Source organism: Varroa destructor, unplaced genomic scaffold (genome assembly GCF_002443255.2).
Source record: "Varroa destructor unplaced genomic scaffold, Vdes_3.0 BEIS01000004.1, whole genome shotgun sequence".
Lineage (NCBI taxonomy): Eukaryota > Metazoa > Arthropoda > Arachnida > Mesostigmata > Varroidae > Varroa > Varroa destructor.
The window spans coordinates 34,784,547-34,793,674 of record NW_019211457.1 but is presented as its reverse complement, the minus strand read 5'-3'; the positions used below and the strand labels follow the sequence as shown (position 1 = coordinate 34,793,674).

At 41.0% G+C, this 9,128-nt stretch overlaps 1 long non-coding RNA gene across 3 annotated transcripts; it reads left to right on the top strand.

Moving 5' to 3' along the window:
- Positions 1-343: 343 nt before the first annotated feature.
- Positions 344-8,823, top strand: LOC147756120 (uncharacterized). 3 transcript variants are annotated; one of them, XR_015326817.1, is made up of 3 exons: positions 344-531; positions 1,138-1,277; positions 4,885-8,823. It is a non-coding gene; the product is annotated as an uncharacterized LOC147756120 (long non-coding RNA). The 3 variants fall into 3 exon arrangements; XR_015326816.1 differs by having other exon boundaries at positions 1,079-1,277; XR_015326815.1 differs by lacking the exon at positions 1,138-1,277.
- The last annotated feature ends 305 nt before the right edge of the window (positions 8,824-9,128 follow it).

Below are 9,128 nucleotides of genomic sequence, written 5' to 3'. Positions count from 1 at the left end.
TATAACGACAAGGAAAAAGGGCCAAGTCTTTCTAATCGTTTCAACGTCAGCTAGTCGCCAGGATACCCCTACGTTTGTTCTACCGGGCTAAGCATAGACTAGCGACATTGTTCAGGCTATTGTTGCCCTAGTCGTTGGGTTTTTTTGATGTTGCATGAGTAGCTAGCTATTTTGCTACCAACTCGTTGACTAGAGAACCGCTAGCCAAAATGGGGTAGGGTGAATCCGGGGAAAGAAGGTAATGGTTCAAGGAGAGCTCTCGAGCAGCAGCGCCATTAATGTGGCGCCGCAAGCAATGTAAAAGCTAAATGAATGACAATGGAGAACAATAGGACGATGGCTGCCTTCAAAGGAGTTGCTGCCTCTGTACAATAGAGAAAGAAAAAACACATAATAGACAAGCACTCTTACCGTTATTAAGGGACACTCCAATCAAAGAAGCAACAGTTGAGTAACGTTTAGGAAACACTGCAACCATCGGCCGCTTGATCAATTTGGATCCGCGTGTCTTTTTTACATAAGGAATACCGTGTAAGTTATGAACCTAAGTTAAACGATCGTATCCTAAACAACGATAAGTTGTGCAACAGGTTTGGCGAGCTACTTCAACCCCTATATGTCGTGTGCCTTCAGTCATCAGAAAGATGAAAAAAATTATTGTTATGTTTAGCATGACTAAAGTTTATTTATTTGTGTGTCTAACGATTCCTCTATATTGATTAGATACGTAAAATTCGTTTGGTTAACAGTGAGAAATTTGTCGCGTTTTAATCAGTTCAGTAAAAAGAGGCATTCCTCTAGATATTCAACGGATCTTTGTTAAAGTGTTTACCGAACGAAACGATTTCATTGTACTAACACGCTTAGTTACAAAAGCGTGTTGTATAAGGGCAGTTAAGTACTTTTTACGAATATGTAAGCTTTATTATGTTACATCAAAAATGCCACCTGTTTAAAAATGAAGGTCGATGAGCTTGTATGGCAAAAGCAATACAAGGCCAACGTCCTCAGTCGTAAAATCTGATTACGAACGGCCTCAAAGCTTATAAAATTGGAACATACTTGTGTGTAATAATAGGCATGCTTTCGTCCGCTGCTCCTAGCACCAACTAAAAACAGGTGCTTTTTATAACATAGCAACAAGCTAACGACGGTAAACAACACCGTGTACGTACAGCTGTCGGCATTTGAACGTGTGAGCGACCCTTTAACGAGTTTTCACTAGCCAACATCGCTTGATACATGGCTGAAGTTAGAAGTTATTCGGGGATCAAAAGGTAAATATTTGGAAAAGGTTTAGATATCGAATTAAGGCTGTAATTACGGTGATTTGTAGTTATATTATATAAATGTGGCCATCAATCTAGGATATACAAAAAATTTACTGGACTATCTGTATTCATTTAGAAAAAAAATATACATGTGGCATTCTGTATAAATAAAAATGGAACACCAATTGTACATTTTTCTAAACCTAAAAACTCATGATATTTTGCTTAAGAAATCTATTGTCTCTAACCCAGTTTCAAAGGGTGAACATCTTAGTATACCATTATATATTAGAAGAGTGGTATTTGTAAGACCCAACATCATAACGCTTACGGGTATCAATAGATACCTTTTTTTTATATCATCGGTTTACAAATCGATTGTCCACCTTTATTCCGGCAATAAGTAAACTTATTACTTAGAACAGTTATTGAACCAACGGAGTGACAAATTAAAGAGTGTATTGAGGTGACATCTGACTGGTCAGCATCTGATGAATTGTCTTTTTCCCACGTTTTATACCATTAGATTCCATAAAGAGACGGTTATCACTGAAAATGAGCTCAATGAACGATACCCGATATTTGATCGTAGCGTGGCATTCACAGGCGGGATGCCCGATCCCGTCGAAACGGTTGTTTTGCCTTGGTTCTACAGATGCCGGAGACGCCCAACGTGGTACGCGGGCAAGAGGCTTGGAAAAGAATGACTTCGGGCTGGCTGCACGTTTGTGCACAACTTCACACAGTTTCCCATCGTTGTATCAATCTTGACAAACTTTGTAAAACTCTAATAGTGATATAAAGCATAGGAGAATATTTTCTGATAAATTGCCAAACTACCTTTAAGGCCCAGCGTCAAATGATGATATTGGTGTACCCTATTCATTTGTTTGTTTTGCTGACGGCGTATTTGACGAAAAGCGCACTATTTCTGAATCGTTTAGTGACAGTAACAGCAGTGATGTCCGAACGTGAGAAAAGGAGTAGTCCTGTTTAAAGTGAAGATGCACTAGCGGCTCGTGTCGTCTTCCACAAGTGTGGAGACCTGTATTTAGCGATGAATCTCATTTCCTCAGTAGAAGTCTGAGGAAAGCTCTTATTGCAGTTTACTCGAGGCTAACGTAGGATAACCTAAATTTACAGCTGCGTCCTTTTCAATTGCATGGAAAACGGTACCTTTCTTTACGATATAAAAAAAAATACGTCCGTTATTTAAGCCGTTAGGCATCACTTTAGACGGACTTTGTTAGACCTATTCAACGAAACGGCAAAGTATCAATAGTAACCTCTTTGCCAGCGTCGACATTTCAGCTAGTGTTCCTGAATAGCGTGGGATCTGAACTGAAAGAGATGCACATTAGCCACCCGGACCCCGCAACCCTTTAAATATAGCCCTCTTTAGAACACCACGCTTTTGTTTCTACTGTGCAAGACAGTTGGTGTCCTCGTGAAAATGATGACCAACCGTAATCTGCTGCCATGGAAGTGTTGCGTCTGTGTTAAAGCTGTTACATAGAATAGCGTAATTGACCATGTCTCTTGTTTATTTATAGTATCCTTTTAAAATATGACGGAGGAGGCCGAATGGCTCCATCTCTAACTGCTTCACACTTGTCTATTGTAGTTCGTAATTGATAGCTGACATCCGACAAATTAGGTGTTCGAAATAGTATCGAGAGAATGTTCACCTCCACAAGAGCAAAACAAAGTACGGCGCACGAATCAAGCGACACTGAGCGACCGACAGAGGCACAAAAACTCGCAAACAAGTCCCTAGATCCGTTTACGCTGGCTTCCATACATACAAACGCTGTCCCCTTGAACGGCGTCCTAAGACAACAACAGCGATCTTGAGCTTCCCTTCAGAGCTTCCTAGATACATTCATGTGCGATCCTCGTTCGTTCACAGCTGAAGCTGTTATCGTTAGCGTTAGCTGTAATAAAATCTAACAGTCAGTATATATTTGACTGGAGGGAATTCGTCGCAACGTGTATGCACCCACTTAATGCTTTGACTTTATATAGCCACGTGATAAATTCACGCTCGAGAGTATACTGCTCTTGTGTCGCTTCGCGCGGCACTAAGGCCTTAAATAGAAATTTTTAGTCGTAGGCAAAAAAAGAAGGTTCATTAGAGTTTCTATTAAATATTCTATTGATCATAAACTACAATTGGGTATCGTGGTTCTAAATCGGTAGCCCTTAATCTAGCATACGGCCAATCAAACTGCAAACTACGTCGAACCAAATAACTACAATCCAAGAAGCGAACATGTTTTTTATCGTCTATAGTTTTGTATGGGCAAAATCGAATATGTCTTCTGGAAACGCATGGTGAAAGAAAACATCCGCAATCATTTTGGCTCTTCAAAAACAGCTTCCCTTGTGCTTGATCCTGCATTCACTTCTGCTGGTGTTTGTTGGTCCAGGTCTTAAATTTTGTTGCTACGCAATGACGAGCGCCTCATTAACGACCCTTTGCGAAGGATTTTCAACTGAATTCCTTCTTCTTCACTTGAGCGAGCAGCAAGTGGGTCGAAGCATGAAATCGAAGCTGAGAACCTGACTTCATACCCCCCAGTTGGCTGTGCAAGACTAAGGGTTGCCTTGGCCGGCAACTACTGCTGGTCACAGATTCGTGGAAGACTGCGCCGAGTTAATTACTTAAATTGCCACTATATGTACAGGGAGTTATAAAAAACGGACAAAAATACTTTTCCTAAAACGTCCAGCTCCTGGATATTCTTTAACAGTCGCCAGCGGACCGAACTTAAGTCACCATCCTGTAAGAAGAAGCGCACCTTTGAATGACAAACGTCAGGTCAAACCGCTGGTGGCACTAATAGCAAACATTTTTGCCGGCCTCACATGTCTTGCTGTCTCACCTGATTGCGGCCTAACATCGCTTAAACAATAGAAATCTAAGAAGAAGAAACTTAAACATGGTTGAACATATAAAGCTACCTCAAAGGACATGAGCGCCCGTCGCGTGCGACGTCGGTATAATGTAATCTATTACGAAGGGCTTATACTAGCGGTTACTTAGCATGTAAGTATATAGTTCTATTCGGATAGCAGGTTACTATTATTATAAAATGAGTATGAATTCCATTAGAAAGGGATGTTAAAATCTTGAGCTGTAGCTTGATTGAACTAAGCTCTCGTTAGAAGTGGATATTACGAGACATTTTGCAAAAGCCTTTCGCTCTAGCCATTCCATTATGGGCCGATTATCGTCACGTTGGGTTCCGATAAATACTTGTAGTATCCTTCCTTTATGCAGAGCTCTTCAACGCTGTTATTCATTAACGTCTCACAGTAGAGACATGTAAACGTAAACTGACGACGATTGAAGGTGGCAGCCTCGTTCGTCTCAAACGCTTTAAGAGCCCCTATAAAAAGCTTCCTCTAAGTGAACCGAAACGTTCAAGCTACTGAGAAAAAGGCCAAAACTGCCAGCAATTTTTAGTGCTAGACACGAAGGTAAACGAGTCGGCCAAAAGGACCCACTTTCAATCGCGTGCTTTAAGTACGTATCATGCTGTCAATTAATCCACGTGTAACTAAGACGTTTAGCGACACACCTTTCACTAAGGTAATTCGTCTTTTTCAGACTTCGCGTGATGCTTGGACGTCAGCGAAATTAGAGGCGAACCTGAACCCGGCGAGTATCCGTAACAAAGATTCAAGCTACAGAGGGGAGTTACTCGATTCAACCACATGTTTGAGATTTATCGCTGGACGCCGATCAGTCGTATCTGATTATGAGCTAATACGCTAAAACGTTCTTCAGTTCAAGCATTTAATTGTAGTGTTACTTTGGCTGTTATGAATGAGCTTACATTGAGTGAGCTTAAGCCGGGAAATTTACATGCATCAAGCTTTTTGTGTTGTTAAAACAATTACAAACTTATATAATATTTTAGAAATAGATATATTACCTGATCGTCTGATTCTAATAATAGAGACCTTGTTTGATCCCTCGTAAAAACCTATAGAACCAGCGATTCAAAGTCCCTTCATTGAACTATTCTAGCACACGCCAAAAATAGATGCCATTTCATATAGGTACCCAAGTTGACACGTCATTATCGTCTGCACACTGCAAACGTCTGTGTGAATCTAGAGACCCTGACCAGCGTACTTAAGATGTTCAAAAAGCCAAACTTTTGTTGTATTTTCTTATTTCAAGTTACTTGTATTCACAATGGGCATGCTAGCGTCTGTCGCAGTCTCTAATGGACAGTTAGAAAGTGTTTAAACGGTCGACGAAGTGCCCTTTTCTAGTTGGATTTCGTCTGTTCTGAGGACTAAGGCCATTCATCTCTTAGCTATCGCATCCACTCGATGATGACCCGCCACCGTAAACGGGTTTATGTCACTCACGCCGAAAGGGATGAGAGGTGAAGTATACTCAGAAGTAGCCAAGCACAAAATAGCTAATATCACACGCGTGATCCGTCACGCGTAGCTCTGTGTAGCAGACAATCGGCGTCCGAAGATCAAAAAACAGATCAAAGGGAATAGCGTCGGCTGAAGGAAAATAGAACAATCCGTGTGACAGAAAAGGGTCGGGCCGGGCTGACAAAGAGTATGATGCACGACGAACACGGTCAGTCAACACTATACGATAACCGTTCAGAAATCATCAGTACGAAATATGTCTGATGTGTATTCACTTCTAGTCTAACACGCAAAAACGATCCGATTTTTCCCAAGTAGTTGGATGGGCAAAAAAAAGATCAACAAGTGAAACTCATCGCAAACCTAAGTTACCTGCTAGCCTGGGCCTTAAAGCAGACTCGTATGAAATGAAAATAATTTACTTGCGCAATCTCTTAGTTAAGCTGCGAATGGACTTGAGTATTCTCGTCACGTTCACTGATTACGTAGAAAACTGACCATCAACCATGAACCAAAACAGGAAAGAGCTGTATTTGTAGGTCCTGTAAACTAAAAAAAAAAAACGCTGTAAATCTACGAACACATCACTAAATCCAATAAGATGATCGGCCTGAAAACCTGAATGAGTTAGCATTTTAAAGTGAAGTTACACTAGAGCGTCTTCTAAGGCTGTTAATGTCAAACATGCGTAAAGATATCTATATTAATTTGTACGCTTCAATGAACAGAGAAAAATCAACGACTTGTGCTCAGGCCATGCCACCCCTACAGATGATGTCATTGTAATAACGGTTCGGCCGCGTTAGGCCAGCAGCATGACTTAGAAATACCATTATTGCAGGATTATAACGTGATCTATTTTAAATTCATAATTGAATAGAATGCGAGACAGCTCGGCAACCCGAGGCCATATAATGCGTCATAGGCCGCTGTGAGATAGATCCTTACGTTACGTCTTACGATACATTTGAAGACATAAACAGAGATGCTACGGATTTGTTAAATAGCTTGTATCGCGTCGTCGCTTATGTCTACGCTTTCTCTTTCTTGTGGTGATGGAATGAAAGAAGCACACTGGTGGACAACGAATAAGACCAGGAAAAATACAGTACCCACGGAAACAATTCGACAAAAACAGAAACACTTTTTTTAAACACGTACGTGGCTTATAAAACCCCTCCCAACCTGTGGATGATGTATGGAAATCGTTAATTCAGCCGACATCGGCTTGTTCTCAATTGGCCGTCGAAGCGAATATTAGCAGAAACCATAGTGTTTCCGAAGGGACGCACGACCCATTTTCGTGTCGCTATTTCCGATTCTCTTTTTCTACCGTTATTATCGTCATATTGCCGTTCTTCGCGGACGCCGATCACTGTTTTGTATTGTTGAACTTCTTTGAAGCAAGCAATGTTACTCTATTTATCTAAATGCTACCTCCTCACTGCGGCTGGTTGAAGTCTGCTGGCCACAGAACTACTACGTTTATCTGTTTGGCATCAGCATTAGCTTCAGCGTGGACACCGAATGTATATTAGCTTGGGTTTTCCATCGACGGTGACCTGTGACAAAGTTTCTCCAACGACAACGGTTGTCAGCGGCAAGGGGGGATGCAACGCGAAGGACGCGAACAGGGGACATAGACATCATTAAATATTTATTAACCTCAAGTGTCCTTCCGCATCTGGACAACAGCCTGCCATGCCTCCATCGCTTTCGATGCGTGTGCCAGATGTCGTTGTTGCTGCTTTTCTTGTCGTTTTCCCGGAAGCACCCTTTTTTTTTTTTATTTGCCTACTTTCCTACAACATGGAAGCTCGTGGCGTCGCCTTGTTTATATTAACTTTATATAATATGAAGCCCAATCGACGCTTGGTTCGTATAGTTGACTTGCAATGATACAAACAAGTGATCAGGCAAACAGACGGAAGCTCACAGAAGGCCTATCACACATCGAACTTATCAATCCATTGGAAGGATGGTAGTTGAAGTTTTTCATAGAATAGACTCCACCGTAGGGATACGGTAGCAGCGTTGTAATTTAGCAGCCAAAGTGTCTTGGACATTATCAAATTAGATATATTTGTCAAATATAGGAAACATACTTTGTAAGAGGCAGTGGCTTCGATATGCAAAAAAGACAGTGGAAAAAACGGTTTGAATACCACATTTGCTATCCTCAGAGTCGTATATACTACGAATTCAATGACTTGTCAAAAGTTATACGTCACTAAAATTCACCGTGGGAGGCTTAACTTCATGCCTCAAAATACTGTATATGGTATCTTGCTTTGTATTATCCAAACCTAACGCAATTTTCGAGAAACTATACCGTGGCCTGCTCGTCACGACAATGAGCCTGCACACGTGTGTGTATGGAATTTACATCGAAATGATATCTCAATACCATTTTGTTTAAGTAATGATGTTATACATATAGAAAAAACACAGCAGGTTATAGTCATTAGCTTGAACAGAGCTATTTAGCGGATCAAAAAATAAGTTTTAAACTGCCCATCGTTAGTACGCCTCGTAAAGATAAGAGATAAAGTTAAGAGATAGAAGACAAAAGAATGAGTTCTTTACAGACTAAGTCCAGGACAAATAGGGGCTTCCGAAGGCGCTTTTGCGCAGCCGTGGCTAATGCAACGCCTGCCAGGACAATGCCGACGTCCGAAACGAGACGGGGTTAGTGTCGAGCATTTCTAGGGAGAAGACGACTTCGGTGGCGATTATGAATAGATTAGGCCGTAAGCTTTTCGTTCCACTCGTAGTTACTATCAATGGTGCGGCAGTTGACAAAACAGACGTCGGTAACCCGTATCCTAGCACCGATCTTTGAAAACAAGTCATCGAACGATCGATCCACGATAACGAATATGGGTAGAGTAAGACAAATCACCGGTATACAACTGTTGAGCAGAGGCGTCTAAGAACGCTGGCCCATATCTAGATCTAATAAAGATAACAACATATCCTAAACTATGGTTTAAACGCTATTCAAACATTTGGACCTGTTAATCGGCATAGAATCACCTAACATTCTTTAGTGTAGGAATGCGAGATCGAGATCTCGAATAATCTGTTGTCACGAAGGGGTGATACATCGCTAAGTTTAAAGATTCAGAAATCTTCAGTAACCGGATAATACGTCTTCGTATCCTTGTAGTTAGTCCGAACTCCTATATAAACTGATAAATATTCAGAATAGAATAGAATAACTGCATTATTAATCAGGCAGTAAACAGCAGATAGTTATTGTTTATCACCTATAACTAACAAAATATACTTGAACTAATCATCTAGGATAGACGGAGTCTTCGATGATTCCCTTATCGCAAAAAGTACCCCTAATATTTTCGTAGCACACCTCTTATCGTCTTTTTTTGTGGTATGCAACAACAAGCAAAAGTCTACGCCTCCTGAGCCCGAAAAAAATTGCCCAGAAAACCA